Source organism: Ranitomeya imitator, chromosome 5 (assembly GCF_032444005.1).
Source record: "Ranitomeya imitator isolate aRanImi1 chromosome 5, aRanImi1.pri, whole genome shotgun sequence".
Classification (NCBI taxonomy): Eukaryota; Metazoa; Chordata; class Amphibia; order Anura; family Dendrobatidae; genus Ranitomeya; species Ranitomeya imitator.
This window is the reverse complement of record NC_091286.1, coordinates 353,940,467-353,955,787: the sequence shown is the minus strand read 5'-3', so window position 1 is coordinate 353,955,787 and position 15,321 is coordinate 353,940,467. Positions and strand designations below refer to the sequence as shown.

The following is a 15,321-nucleotide window of genomic DNA, read 5'->3' as shown; positions in this document are numbered from 1 at the left end:
CACACTTTTTTAATTTAGAATTTTCTTTATTGGAATTAGCATATTTTTTCCAAGCCAGAATAGTGACTTTAAAAATGGGATTAATGGGTTCGGGCAGTAAAGAATTAATTAAGCGTTTTAAAAGTAATTCTTTAAGAGGAACAGTGTTATTATTAACCCCTTTACCGCCGAGGGTGGTTTGCACGTTAATGACTGGGCCAATTTTTGCAATTCTGACCACTGTCACTTTATGAGCTTATAATTCTGGAACGCTTCAAAGGATCCCGGTGGTTCTGATAATGTTTTTTCGTGACATATTCTACTTCATGACAGTGGTGAAATTTCTTTGGTATGTCTTGTGTTTATTTGTGAAAAAAAGTTTCAAACTTTGAATTTTCATGCTCTAAAATCAGAGATATGTCACAGAAAATAGATAACTTTTCCCACAACGCAGAATGCAAGATAAATGTGTGCCGAGCCTTACTGCGATCTTTGGAAGGCAGAATGAAAAAAAACAACAGCATGTGAATAATTGGTTTTATTTAGTTTTTACGCCATTCCTCAGTGGTATAAATGATTAGGCGACTTTATTCTTTGGGTCCGTGAGATTACAGCGATACCAGATTTATAGCGGTTTTTATGATTGGCAGCCGTCACACACTAAAAGACGCTTTGTATTGCTAAAAATAGTTTTTACATCACCACATTTTGAGAGCTATAATTTTTCCATATTTTGGACCACAGAATCATGTGAAGTCTTGTTTTTTGCGGGACGAGTTGACGTTTTTATTGGTACCATCTTAGGGCACATTACATTTTTGATCACTTTCTATGATTTTTGTGAGGCAGAATGAACTAAAACCAGCAATTCAGAATTTTTTTGTGGGGGTTTATGTTGTTCCGTGTGTGGTAAAATTGATAAGCCAGTTTTATTTTTCGGGTCAGTACGATTACAGTGATACCCCATTTATATCTTTTTTTATGTTTTGGCGCTTTTACACAACAAAACTATTTTATAGCAAAAATAATTATTTTTGCATCGCTTTATTATGAGAGCTATAACTTTTTTATTTTTCTGCTAATGGAGCTGTATGGCAGCTTGTTTTTTGGGGGAACAAAATGACGTTTTCAGTGGTACCATGTTTATTTATATCCGTTTTTATCACGGTTTATTCAACTTTTTGTTCAGCAGTATGATGATATAGCTTTTTTGCCTTGTTTTTATATTTTAATGGTGTTCACTAAAGGGGTTAACTAGGGGGACAGTTTTATACGTCGGGTCGTTTCAGACACAGCGACACCAAATATGTGTACTTTTATTGTTTTTTTTCATTCAAATATTTATTATGAGATGCAATATCTTTTAATTTTTTTACTATTATTTAGATTTTTTTAAATAATATTTTTACAATTATTTAAAAAAAAGTTTTACTTTTTTTTTTTTTCTTTACTTTTTTACTTTGTCCCACTATGGGACTATCATGTTTTGCAGGAAGATTGCTTATGCAGCATGGAGATGTAGCAGCATACCCATGCTGCAAAAACTGTCAGCTCTGCACTGACAAACTTGCTCATCATGCCCTGAACATTATCAGCAAGTTTGCTAGGTCTTGTGACCCGGATGTCGTCATGACGACAATGGATCACCATGGCAATGATCAGGACCTCGCGTCACGCCGGGGAGTCTCCAATCCCAAGACAGAGTGGCTGTCAGCCCTCTGCTGGCTTCTGGAATGCTGCGATCATGTTTGATCGCAGCATTTCAAGGGTTAAAGCGCCAGGTGTAAGCTGTCAGAATCAGTTCACACCAGGCGGTGATCACTCGCACGCCCCCAGTGTGCGCGGGCGATCGCGATGACATAATATCACGTCCATGGTCAAACAGGCCCAGGTCACAGGGACCAAATATTACATCCAATGTCAGAAAGGGGTTAAATAACTCCAGATCATGACAAGTATTAGATGGGTCATCCAATAACCAATTCTTACTTTGTTTTCTAAGGTTGTAATAAGAATAACAAACTAAAATTAGCAACCCCAAAACGCCTGTAGATTTGTTTTTCCATGGGATACCCCTTGCAATCCTCTTGCTGTTCCATATAAAATTAAGTATGGATTGCAATTTTGATATAAAAGATGGAGGAATTCGAAGACGCATGGTACTAAATATATGGAAAAAATCTTTCCAAGGGTGAACATTTTGAGGGGATTTAGATTGTGAGCCTCAATGGGGACAGCATTGACGATGCCTGTAAAATGTTACGGAATTAATCTATATACATAATTGTCTAAGGGGTACTTCCGTCTGTCTGTCCTTCTGCCATGGTTATTCGTTCGCTGATTGGTCTCGGCAGCTGCCTGTCATGGCTGCTGCGACCAATCAGCGACGCGCAGAGTCCGGAAGAAAATGCTCCTTACTCCCCGCACTGACCGCCCGGTGCCCGCATACACCCCTCCGCTTACCGCTCACACAGGGTTAATGCCCGCGGTAACGGACCGCGTTATGCCGCTGGTAACGCACTCTGTTACCGCTGCTATTAACCCTGTGTGACCAAGTTTTTTACTATTGACGCGGCCTATGCAGCTCCAATAGTAAAAACATCTAATGTTAAAAATAATAAAAAAAATAAAAAACGATTAAATACTCACCTATGCCGCCTTTCCCGCTCCACCCGATACAACCGCCACGTTCCGTTGGCACAGATCGTCAGGCAGAAGGACCTGCCGTGACGTCACGGTCATGTGACCGCGACGCGAGCAGGATCTGCCGTGACGTCACGGTCATGTGACCGCAACATCATCATAGGCACTGCGCGAGCAGGCTGGGACCAGAAGCTGCCACCTGTACCTCGCACAGGTGACCGAACTACAAGGGGCCCTCGGATCGGAAGGTGAGTATGTTTACTTTTTATTTTTTAACCGGTGACATACCTGGCTAGGCAATATACTATGTGACTTGGCAATATACTACGTGGCTCTGTGCTGTATACTACGTGGCTGGGCAATATACTATGTGGCTGGGCAATATACTACGTGGCTCTGTGCTGTATACTACGTGGCTGGGCAATATACTATGTGGCTGGGCAATATACTACGTGGCTCTGTGCTGTATACTACGTGGCTGGGCAATATACTATGTGGCTGGGCAATATACTACGTGGCTCTGTGCTGTATACTATGTGGCTGGGCAATATACTACGTGGCTGGGCAATATACTACGTGGCTGGGCAATATACTACATGGCTGGGCAATATACTACGTCACTGGGCAATATACTACATGGCTGGGCAATATACTACGTGGCTCTGTGCTGTATACTACATGGCTGGGCAATATACTTCGTGGCTGGGCAATATACTACGTGGCTCTGTGCTGTATACTACGTAGGTGGGCAATATACTATGTGGCTGGGCAATATACTATGTGGCTATGTGCTGTATACTATGTGGCTGGGCAATATACTACGTGGCTGGGCAATATACTACGTCACTGGGCAATATACTACATGGCTGAGAAATATACTACATGGCTGGGCAATATACTACGTGGCTGCGCAATATACTACGTGGCTGGGCAATATACTACATGGCTGGGCAATATACTACGTGGCTGCGCAATATACTACGTGACTGGGCAATATACTACGTGGCTGGGCAATATACTACGTGGCTGGGCAATATACTACGTCGCTTGGCAATATACTATGTCGCTGGGCAATATACTACGCGGCTGCGTGGACATGTATATTCTAGAATACCCGATGCGTTAGAATCGGGCCACGATCTAGTGGACTATATAATTGAGTTAAATAAATAGATCATTCTTTCAACTTTAAATCTATGAAACTAAGAAATGCTGTAGTAAGAGAGAACTGTCTTCTTCAGACATTTTGATGAAGAAAAGATGTTCTAGAATCATATTCATCTATTGTTCTTAGCATACGCTGGAACTCTCCTGGGAAATGAATTTCCAATACCATTTCTTATTCAGGAACTTAATAATGCTAATTTTAATGTTGCGCAATGAGTAATCTTAGCAAGCCTGATCACTTAAGAACACAATTTTCAAATTTCTTTTGCAAGCTCTTCATTGTTTCACCTTTATCCTTAAAGAAAAGAGAATAAAAGATTTTGTCAGAGAAAAAGAGACATTAATTGTAACACACAATTTTGTGTAACCTGTTGGAATAACTTAACAAATCCACTGATGACTATTTGGGACATTTTCAAAAAAGTTATATTAATTTTAACAGAAAAATGTGAAAAGCTATTTTGATTAAAGGTACCAAAATCCTTTCCTTTGTGAGGATTTGAGATGATAGTATTTTTACTACCTGAATAATACAATTAGTGCAATAAAACATTAAAAAGTTCACGTTTACCATTACAATATTCTGTTTTTTCCCTATATTCTAATATAAAATGTACACTAATATGTGGGATATTTAATCATAGATAAAATGTTATACTGCCAAAAAGAAGGCAATCAAGTAGTAAAATCATTAATATGATGGCATCTGAAACAGATCAATCAGTAAGCAAAAAATGAGTTGACAATCCATTGTGATAGCAAATATTGGTCAGCATATTAATTAAGTCAATTTTACTGCATTGTTTAATCAGAAAATGCTCCATCTGCTACGACTGACAACACTTAACCATGTTGCAATCGATTCAGAGGTTTCGAAAAAAAACACGGAGTCACACTGATTATATCATTTCCGACATTTATCAAGTGTAAATGTTGCTTGCTTTCTACACCTGTAAAATAATTTAACTTCCATACAAATCAAAAAGTAGTGGTAAATTTAGCGGCTAAAATATGAAAAATATAAAAATATTTGCTATGGTTTTATTTATTAATGTCAACATGCAACACAATAAAATAAAACTTGCAGCCACTTTTCAAGCAAAAATAAAATATGTCGGAAATAAGTAAATTGATAAAATTTTAGCCAACTGTTGTCTAAAGTTAATTATTCCATTAATTCATCATAAATTAATGAAATAAATAAATACATTGTATAATAGAAATACATTTCTAGCATTTATTTTTTTTAAATATGGTTTACTTATAGATTTAGGGCCCCATGAGGTCTATGTACACCATGACCTTTTTTGCATGTTTTACAAAGTGTAGTAATTAACGGGGTTTCTACCACCTGTATACTTGCAATTAAGGGTTAATAAGATATTTGTCTTAAGTCATGTTGAGGTTTGGCCTGTGTTTTCACCGTGTGGATAACTGCAAAATCATAACCATGTAATAGACGTTATGGGGTCACCTGGTGAGGTGGATTCTCTAAGCTGTATGTCAGGAGAACAACACGGAGCAGAGGTAATAATGCAGCAGAGGTAGAGTTGCATGTGGTCAGTAAAATTGTATAGGATATGAAGACTGGAAATAGGCTTAGATCACTATATATACTATATACAACTGAGACAGATGTGCAGCTTGTAAAGGACCAGCAGAGAAGTGTAACTAATTGGTGTCTTGCTGCAGTAGTGCTTTTACACACATGAATAGCAGAGATTTATCAGCAAACTGATATCGTTCTAGCAGAAGTGTGGTTATGCACTGGAATAGAAGAGCTGTATAAGAAACTGGTATCTTGGTAGCAGAAGAACTTTACACACAGGAATACCTTGAATGTATGCACAAACTGTCACCTTGCTAGCAAAGATTAGCTACTTACTGGGTACCTTGATAGCAAAGAAGAAGACGTGAACAACACCAAGAATAGTTAAGAGTAGGGTTGAGCGAAATGGATCGGACCAATTCAAAAATCGCCGACTTTCGGCAAAGTCAGGTTTGGTGAAACCCGACCCGATCCCAGTGTGGGATCGGCCATGAGGTCGGCGATCTTCACGCCAAAGTTGCGTTTCATATGACGTTTTCAGCGCGATTTTTCAGCCAATGAAGGAGGATGCAGAGTGTGGGCAGCGTGATGACATAGGTCTCGGTCCCCACCATCTTAGAGAAGGGCATGACAGTAATTGGCTTGCTTTCTGCGGCGTCACAGGGGCTATAAAGGGGCGTGCACGCCGACCGCCATCTTACTTCTGCCGATCGTAGCATAGGGAGAGGTTGCTGCAGCTGCATCAGAAGAAGGGATATAGTTAGGGAGGGAATATTAACCCCGAAACTGCTTGTGCTGTAGCAATTTCCACTGTCCAACACCACCTTTTCTTTGCAGGGACAGTGGAGTTTAGATTTTTGTGCATCAGCTCTGTAGCTTATTAGCCTGCCTTATAAGGCTCCCTGATAGCTGCATTGCTGTTTGCATGCCGCTGTGCAAACCAACTGCTTTTTTAAAAGCAAAACTCATGTTGCTCCTTTCTGCACAGTTATCTTGTTTGTTCGTCCACACTTTTGTGTGCAGCAGTCTTTTTTATTGCTGCCATACTTGTCCTGAGATCATTGTAGGGAGATTGAAATTGTACTACAGTCCTTGTATTTTTTCATATATCTTCCAGCCACGTTCTGCCACTTACATTGTGTAGTGTTAAACACTGGGCCTGAGTTTTGGTGCATTCTCCCCCCAAAAAAGGGAGATTTAAATTGTCACTAAGTGGATCTACGTCAGTTCTGTTAGTTTGTCATATATCAGCCAGCCACGTTCTGCCACTTACATTGTGTAGTGTTATACACTGGGCCTTAGTTTTGGTGCAGTCTCCCCCCAAAAAGAGGGAGACTTAAATTGTCACAAAGTGGATCTATGTCAGTTCTCTTAGTTTGCCGTATATCAGCCAGCCACGTTCTGCCACTTACATTGTGTAGTGTAATACACTGGGCCTGAGTTTTGGTGTAGTCTCCCCCCCCAAAAAAAGGGAGATTTAAATTGTCATTAAGTGGATCTACGTCATTTCTGTTAGTTTGTCGTCTATCAGCCACTTTCTGCCACTTACATTGTGTAGTGTAATACACTGGGCCTGAGTTTTGGTGCAGTCTCCCCCCCAAAAAAGGGAGATTTAAATTGTCACAAAGTGGATCTATGTCAGTTCTGTTAGTTTGTCGTATATCTTCCAGCCACGCTCTGCCACTTACATTTTGTAGTGATAAACACTGGGCCTGAGTTTTGTTGCAGTCTCCCTCCCAAAAAAGGGAGATTTAAATTGTCACAAAGTGGATCTACGTCAGTTCTGTTAGTTTGTCGTATATCTTCCAGCCACGTTCTGCCACTTACATTGTGTAGTGTAATACTCTGGGCCTGAGTTTTGGTGCAGTCTCCCCCCCAAAAAAAGGGAGATTTAAATTGTCACTAAGTGGATCTACATCAGTTCTGTTCGTTTGTCGTATATCAGCCAGCCACGTTCTGCCACTTACATTGTGTAGTGTTATACACTGTGCCTGAGTTTTGGTGCAGTCTCCCCCCAAAAAAAGGGAGATTTAAATTCTCAACAAGTTTATATACACATTCTACCTTGTTTTACAGTACCATATAACGGTTGTTATTTTGGTTAGATTTTCCCAAAAATGAGGAAGTCTGGTGGAAGAGGCCGTGGGCGGTCGTTGCCAGCTGGTAATGATGGTGGTGGTGATGGAGCATCTGGTGGTAGTGGGAAAAACAAAATAGCACCAAAGGCTCGAGGTGTTGAACCAGCGTCACCGTCTGGCTACACAAGGCCTCGAAGGCTCCCTTATCTGGGAGTAGGAAAACAGCTTTTAAAGCCGGAGCAGCAGGAAAAAGTTTTGGCTTTCCTTGCTGACTCAGCCTCTAGCTCTTTCGCCTCCTCTCCAGAAAGTTCGAAATATAAAAGCAGCGAGTCGTCAGTGGATGCTCCCGGTCAGGAACAAGTCACTTCCTTGTGTCCTTCACCCAAACCAAAAGTGAAGGATGCGGCAGGAGACACTACAGTTTACTCCATGGAGCTCTTTACACATACTGTGCCTGGGTTAGAAAGGGAAATTGTTAACAGCCCATTACAAGATGAATCGGACATGGAGTGCACTGATGCACAATCACAGCTAGATTATTATGCTGTTCCATTGACTCAGATCACTACATTGCCCTTGCAGCAGAGGTGTAGCTAGGGTTTCAACTTAGGGGGGGCGAAACATCTGAGTGGGCCCCTAACCAGCTAACCCTGATTACAGCTACGGTTGCGCACTCTAATTGTGAATATAGTGGAACCTCAGAATATGACTGTTCTGTTATTGAAAATAAATCTATATACAAAAACGAACATTGACTTTACCGCCATATTGTGACCATATGCAACTTTGATGGTCACAATACTCTGAGTGCCCCTATAACAATGATGCTTAAGTGCCCACTTGACATTTAATAATGTCCCCTAAGTTCCCCCATGTACTGCTCCATTATACACAGTATGGTGAGCTCAAAGCTTCCCTATACACAGTCTAAGGCCCCCACAGCTCCCCTATACACAGTATGATGATTCAATAACTCCCCAATACACCGTATGATGTTCCCACTGCTCCCCTTTACACAGTATGATCCCACTGCTCCCCTATAGATAGTATGAGCCCAATGCTCCCCTATACACAGTATAATGCTGACAGAACTCCACTATAGAAAGTATAATGCCCCCCAGAGCTCCCCTATATACAGTGTAATGGACCAACAGCTCCCATATGCACAATATGCCTTCACAGTTCCCTATACACAGTATGATGGGCCTGCAGTTCCTGTCAAAAAGTACGATGTCCCCCACAGTTCCCTATACACAGTATGATGGGCCCACAGCTTCCTTATACACAGTATGATGGGCCCACAGCTCCTTTATACACAATATGATGGGCCCACAGCTCCTTTATACACAGTATGATGGGCCCACAGCTTCCTTAAACACAGTATGATGGGCCCACAGCTCCCTTATACACAGTATGATGGGCCCGCAGCTCCCTTATACACAGTATGATGGGCCCACAGCTTCCTTATACATAGTATGATGGGCCCGCAGCTCCTTTATACACAGTATGATGGGCCCACAGCTCCCTTATACACAGTATGATGGGCCCGCAGCTCCCTTATACACAGTATGATGGGCCCACAGCTCCCTTATGCACAGTATGATGGGCCCGCAGCTCCCTTATACACAGTATGATGGGCTTGCAGCTCCCTTATACACAGTATGATAGGCCCACAGCTCCCTTATACACAGTGTGATGGGCCCGCAGCTTCCTTATACACAGTATGATTGGCCCGCAGCTTCCTTACACACAGTATGATTGGCCCGCAGCTCCCTTATACAGAGTATGATGGGCCCACAGCTCCCTTATACACAGTATGATGGGCCCACAGCTCCCTTATACACAGTGTGATGGACCCGCAGTTCCCTTATACATAGTATGATTGGCCTGCAGCTTCCTTATACACAGTAAGATGGGCCCATAGCTCCCTTATACACAGTGTGATTGGCCCGCAGCTCCCTTTTACACAGTGTGATGGACCCGTAGCTCCCTTATATATAGTATGATCGGCCCGCAGCTCCCTTATACACAGTATGATGGGCCCGCAGCTCCCTTATACACAGTATGATGAGCCCGCAGCTCCCTTATACACAGTATGATGGGCCCGCAGCTCCCTTATACACAGTATGATGGGCCCGCAGCTCCCTTATACACAGCATGATGAGCCTGCAGCTCCCTTATCACAGTATGATGGGCCCGCAGCTCCCTTATACATAGTGTAATTGGCCCGCAGCTCCTTTATACACAGTATGATGGGCCCGCAGCTCCCTTATACACAGTATGATGAGCCCGCAGCTCCCTTATACACAGTATGATGGGCCCGTAGCTCCCTTATACACAGTTTGATGAGCCCGCAGCTCCCTTATACACAGTATGATGGGTCCGCAGCTCCCTTATCACCGTATGATGGGCCCGCAGCTCCCTTATACACAGTATGATGAGCCCACAGCTCCCTTATACACAGTATGATGGGCCCGCAGCTTCCTTATACACAGTATGATTGGCCCGCAGCTCCCTTATACAGAGTATGATGGGCCCACAGCTCCCTTATACACAGTATGATGGGCCCACAGCTCCCTTATACACAGTGTGATGGACCCGCAGTTCCCTTATACATAGTATGATTGGCCTGCAGCTTCCTTATACACAGTAAGATGGGCCCATAGCTCCCTTATACACAGTGTGATTGGCCCGCAGCTCCCTTTTACACAGTGTGATGGACCCGTAGCTCCCTTATATATAGTTTGATCGGCCCGCAGCTCCCTTATACACAGTATGATGGGCCCGCAGCTCCCTTATACACAGTATGATGAGCCCGCAGCTCCCTTATACACAGTATGATGGGCCCGCAGCTCCCTTATACACAGTATGATGGGCCCGCAGCTCCCTTATACACAGCATGATGAGCCCGCAGCTCCCTTATCACAGTATGATGGGCCCGCAGCTCCCTTATACATAGTGTAATTGGCCCGCAGCTCCTTTATACACAGTATGATGGGCCCGCAGCTCCCTTATACACAGTATGATGAGCCCGCAGCTCCCTTATACACAGTATGATGGGCCCGTAGCTCCCTTATACACAGTTTGATGAGCCCGCAGCTCCCTTATACACAGTATGATGGGCCCGCAGCTCCCTTATCACCGTATGATGGGCCCGCAGCTCCCTTATACACAGTATGATGAGCCCGCAGCTCCCTTATACACAGTATGATGGGCCCGCAGCTCCCTTATACACAGTATGATGAGCCCGCAGCTCCCTTATACACAGTATGATGGGCCCGCAGCTCCCTTATACACAGTATGATGGGCCCGCAGCTCCCTTATACACAGCAAGATGAGCCCGCAGCTCCCTATACACAGTATGATGGGCCTGCAGTTCCTGTCAAACAGTACGATGTCCCCCACAGTTCCCTATACTCAGTATGATGGGCCCACAGCTTCCTTATACACAGTATGATGGGCCCACAGCTCCTTTATACACAATGTGATGGGCCCACAGCTCCTTTATACACAGTATGATGGGCCCACAGCTTCCTTAAACACAGTATGATGAGCCCGCAGCTCCCTTGTACACAGTATAATGGGCAACGTGTGCATATAGCCTGAGCGTGAGAAAGAAGCCAGAACGAGGCTCCCATAGACTCACATTGATTAGTGACCTCTGCGCTGCTCCATAAAACACTGGAGCTGCGGACAGGTCACAAACTGCAGGAGACAGAGCCGAGCAGAGACTAAAACAGAAGAAAACGCCAGAAGATGAGTATCAGACTGGGGGCAGGGGACATGGATTTTCAGCACCGCTCCAGCAATGAAATAAAAAATAATGCTGGAGAGGTGCTGTAAATGTGATGCAGCTCTTGGTTACTGCATGCAGGCTCCTTATACTAATACTCATAAAAGACCCAGGTGGTACATATCAAAAGCCCCCTACCCCCCACCCCCAATCTCCAGCCTCCCCCCAATCTCCAGCCTCCCCAGACAACAAATATTACATGTGATGGAGTACATATAATATCATAACAAAACATTATAATATTCAGCCCAGTGACCTATCCCCCTCCCCCACTTCAGCCCCAATACCCCATCATCTCACATCCACCCCTCAGTGCCCTGTCCCACCTCACCCACCTTCTGCCCTAACATCCCCCATGGTCTCACATTCAGCCCCAGTGCCCTGTCTCCCCTCCCCAACAATACCCCCATGGTCTCACATTCACCCCCCAGTACCTTGTCCCCCTCACTCACTTTCAGCACCCACAATACCCCAACGGTCTCACAGTGACGTAACTGAATTTAATAAATCTAATAAGTTACTTCCCCACTTACTGATAAAGTTTGCACTGCAGGCAGGACCAGGAAGTAAGTGAAATGCAGGTGGGCACTAGGACCCAGCGTGCCTGAGCCAATCCCAGCGTGCACAGAGTGAAGAAAAGAAAAACTGCAGCCAGGAAAAGCTTCATGATCAGGTCAGACGGGCGAAACCATTCACTGCAGGAGGGAGACTGCAGCCGGCCACTGTGCTAGCAGCGTGCAGACATCAGACGGGAGCAGACATTATACTGCTCTGCTCCTATGCGGTGTTCTGCCTCATCACAGAAGTGGCCCTGCCCTGGCTCCCAGTGAGCCCCTTCATGTGACAGGGCCCGGGGCGATGCCCCCTCTGCCCCCCCAGAATCTACGCTACTGCCTTGCAGTGTACTGAGCCAGAATCTGACCCTGATGAGACTATGGTACCCCGTCACGAATGCTATAGCACCTTACACGGTGACACAGAGGAAGGTGCACATGACATTGAAGAAGAGGTGATAGATGACCCAGTTGTTGACCCAGATTGGCAGCGATTGGGGGAAGAGGGTGCCACTGCCAGTAGCTCAGAAGCGGAGGAGGATGATCCGCAGCAGCCATCTACATCGCAACAGCTTTCATCTGGCAGGCCCATATCAGGCCAAAAACGTTTGTCAAAAACAAAAACAGTTTTAGGACAGCGTGGCCATCCGGTGAAAGTAGCACAGTGTGCAATGCCTGAAAAGGTATTCCATAGTAGGAAGAGTGTAGTGTGGCAATTATTTAACCAAGATCCGAATTATCAGTGCACAGTTATCTGTAAGAAATGCTCAAAGACCTTTAGCAGAGGGAAGAATCTCCAAAATTTAAATACAACGTGCATGCTTAGACATTTAGCCAGCATGCACTTGCAAGCCTGGACTAACTATCAAACGTCCCGTGCCGTTGGTGCACCTGCTCAGAATGAAGGTAGTCAGCAATGCTACATTGCTTCCCTCACTGTAAGCCCATCGGTTAGGACACCACCAGCAGCAAATATGGCGGTATCGTCGCAAGGCCAAAGCAGTCAGGGAATCACAAGGTTCTTGGTAGGAAAAACTGTATGTAGGCCAACATCAAGAATACCATCGCCAACCCTCTCTCAATCTGCCATGTCCATCACCACCCCCGCTAGTTCCACCATATGCAGCTCTCCAGTCCAGCTCACCCTACAAGAAACTCTAGTTAGGAAAAGAAAGTACTCATCCTCTCATCCGCGTACACAGGGTTTGAACGCCCACATTGCTGGACTAATCTTGTTAGAGATGATGCCCTACCAGTTGCACACTGGGTTAATGTGGTGGATGCAGGGTCCACAGGGGACAGCCATAGTGGGACAGTTCTGCCTAGCCCACGGTCTAGGAAACAGTTGGCTGCAGGCGTTCACCACCCATCCTCCTCCTCCTCCTCCAGAAGCGAAAGCTCATCCACAGAGCACAGTCGCACGACCACTCCATCCAGTGGCGTAACTACAAAGTAATGGGTCCCGGTGCGAACTTTGAAATGGGGCCCCCCCACCATGCAAAAATATTTTCCACCCAAATTCACATTTTCCCTATTCATTTCGCACACTATAGCTTTGTTGCAATGTTGTATAGTCTGACCTCAGTAGCGTAACTATCCGGTGCCCCATCCTGGCATATATTTGTCCCCCGTTCTGCCGTTGTTCTGTTATGTATGAAAGACAATAAACCATTATACTTATCAGGGGCTAATATAGAAGTCATGAGGATCCATATAAGAAGTATAATGCACCCCCATAGTCCTCTATATAATATACTGCACAGTTCAGAGTCATCCATGTATACATTTTAGTCCATTAAATTTAAGATAACAAAGAAACACATTCAATTACAATCTATATACCAAACCTCCCACAATAATGGACAGGCAAAAGAATGTATTGTTAAAGTATATACTTTATTTATATCATAAAAATCCAACAGTATTTCACAAAAAAATTAATTAATGATGATGCTTCCTGTCAAATACAGATCAAAAATGGTACCCAAAATATGAGTGACACATATAAGTTTACAGATAGCAATAATGCCTTGGTAATTCCACTCATAAAATTATTCATAAGTCAAAAAACTATTTTAATTCACAAATATAAAATGCTTAAGTGCAACTACTATAATACTGTCCGTATGTACAAGAATATAACTACAATAATTCCAAATACCTCACATTACAGTGGCAGTGACATAAGCAACCAATCAGCTCACAGCTCTCATAAAACTAAAGAAAAACTGATTTTAAAAGTAGTACTATGATTGGCTGCGTAGTCACATAAAGAGCCCTGTAGTATTTTGACCCACGCTGCCCTATGTAGAAATCGGTGGTTCTTGTCTACGTTCCTGCTGGGACTTGCAGTTGTAGATATGTACAGTCATGGCCAAAAGTATTAACACCCCTGCAATTCTGTCAGATAATACTCAGCTTCTTCCTGAAAATGATTGCAATCACAAATTCTTTGGAATTATTATCTTCATTTAATTTGTCTTAAATGAAAAAACACAAAAAGAATTCTCCTAAAGCCAAATTGGATATAATTCCACACCAAACATAAAAAAGGGGGTGGACAAAAGTATTAGCACCATTCGAAAAATCATGTGATGCTTCTCTAATTTGTGTAATTAACAGCACCTGTAACTTACCTGTGGCACCTAACAGGTATGGCAATAACTAAATCACACTTGCAGCCAGTTGACATGGATTAAAGTTGACTCAACCTCTGTCCTGTGTCCTTGTGTGTACCACATTGAGCATGGAGAAAAGAAAGAAGACAAAAGAACTGTCTGAGGACTTGAGAAACCAAATTGTGAGGAAGCATGAGCCATCTCAAGGCTACAAGTCCATCTCCAAAGACCTGAATGTTCCTGTGTCTACCGTGCGCAGTGTCCTCAAGAAGTTTAAAGCCCATGACACTGTGGCTAACCTCCCTAGATGTTAATGGAAAAGAAAAATTGACAAGAGATTTCAACGCAAGATTGTGCGGATGTTGGATAAAGAACCTAGACTAACATCCAAACAAGTTCAAGCTACCCTGCAGTCCGAGGGTACAACAGTGCCAACCCGTACTATCCGTCGGCGTCTGAATGAAAAGGGACTGTATGGTAGGAGACCTAGGAAGACCCCACTTCTTACCCCGAGACATAAAAAAGCCAAGCTGGAGTTTTCCAAAAATTACCTGAAAAAGCCTAAAATGTTTTGGAAGAATGTTCTCTGGTCAGATGAGACAAAATTAGAGCTTTTGGGGCAAAGGCATCAACATAGAGTTTACATGAGAGAAAAAGAGGCATTCAAAGAAAAGAACACGGTCCCTACAGTCAAACATGGCAGAGGTTCCCTGATGTTTTAGGGTTGCTTTGCTGCCTCTGGCACTGGACTGCTTGACCGTGTGCATGGTATTATGAAGTCTGAAGACTACCAAAAAATTTTGCAGCATAATGTAGGGCCCAGTGTGAGAAAGCTGGGTCTCCCTCAGAGGTCATGGGTCTTCCAGCAGGAGAATGACCCAAAACACTTCAAAAAGCACTAGAAAATGGTTTGAGAGAAAGCCCTGGAGACTTCTAAGGT

General features: G+C 43.6%; 1 long non-coding RNA gene across 1 annotated transcript in view; it reads right to left on the bottom strand.

Annotated features, from left to right (window-relative positions):
- Positions 1–3,971: 3,971 nt before the first annotated feature.
- LOC138637664 (uncharacterized) overlaps positions 3,972–15,321 on the bottom strand; it is a 176,037-nt gene continuing 164,687 nt past the window's right edge. Inside the window, exon 3 of the long non-coding RNA XR_011312419.1 lies at positions 3,972–4,084. This is a non-coding gene — a long non-coding RNA (uncharacterized lncRNA). The remainder of the gene's footprint in view (positions 4,085–15,321) is intronic.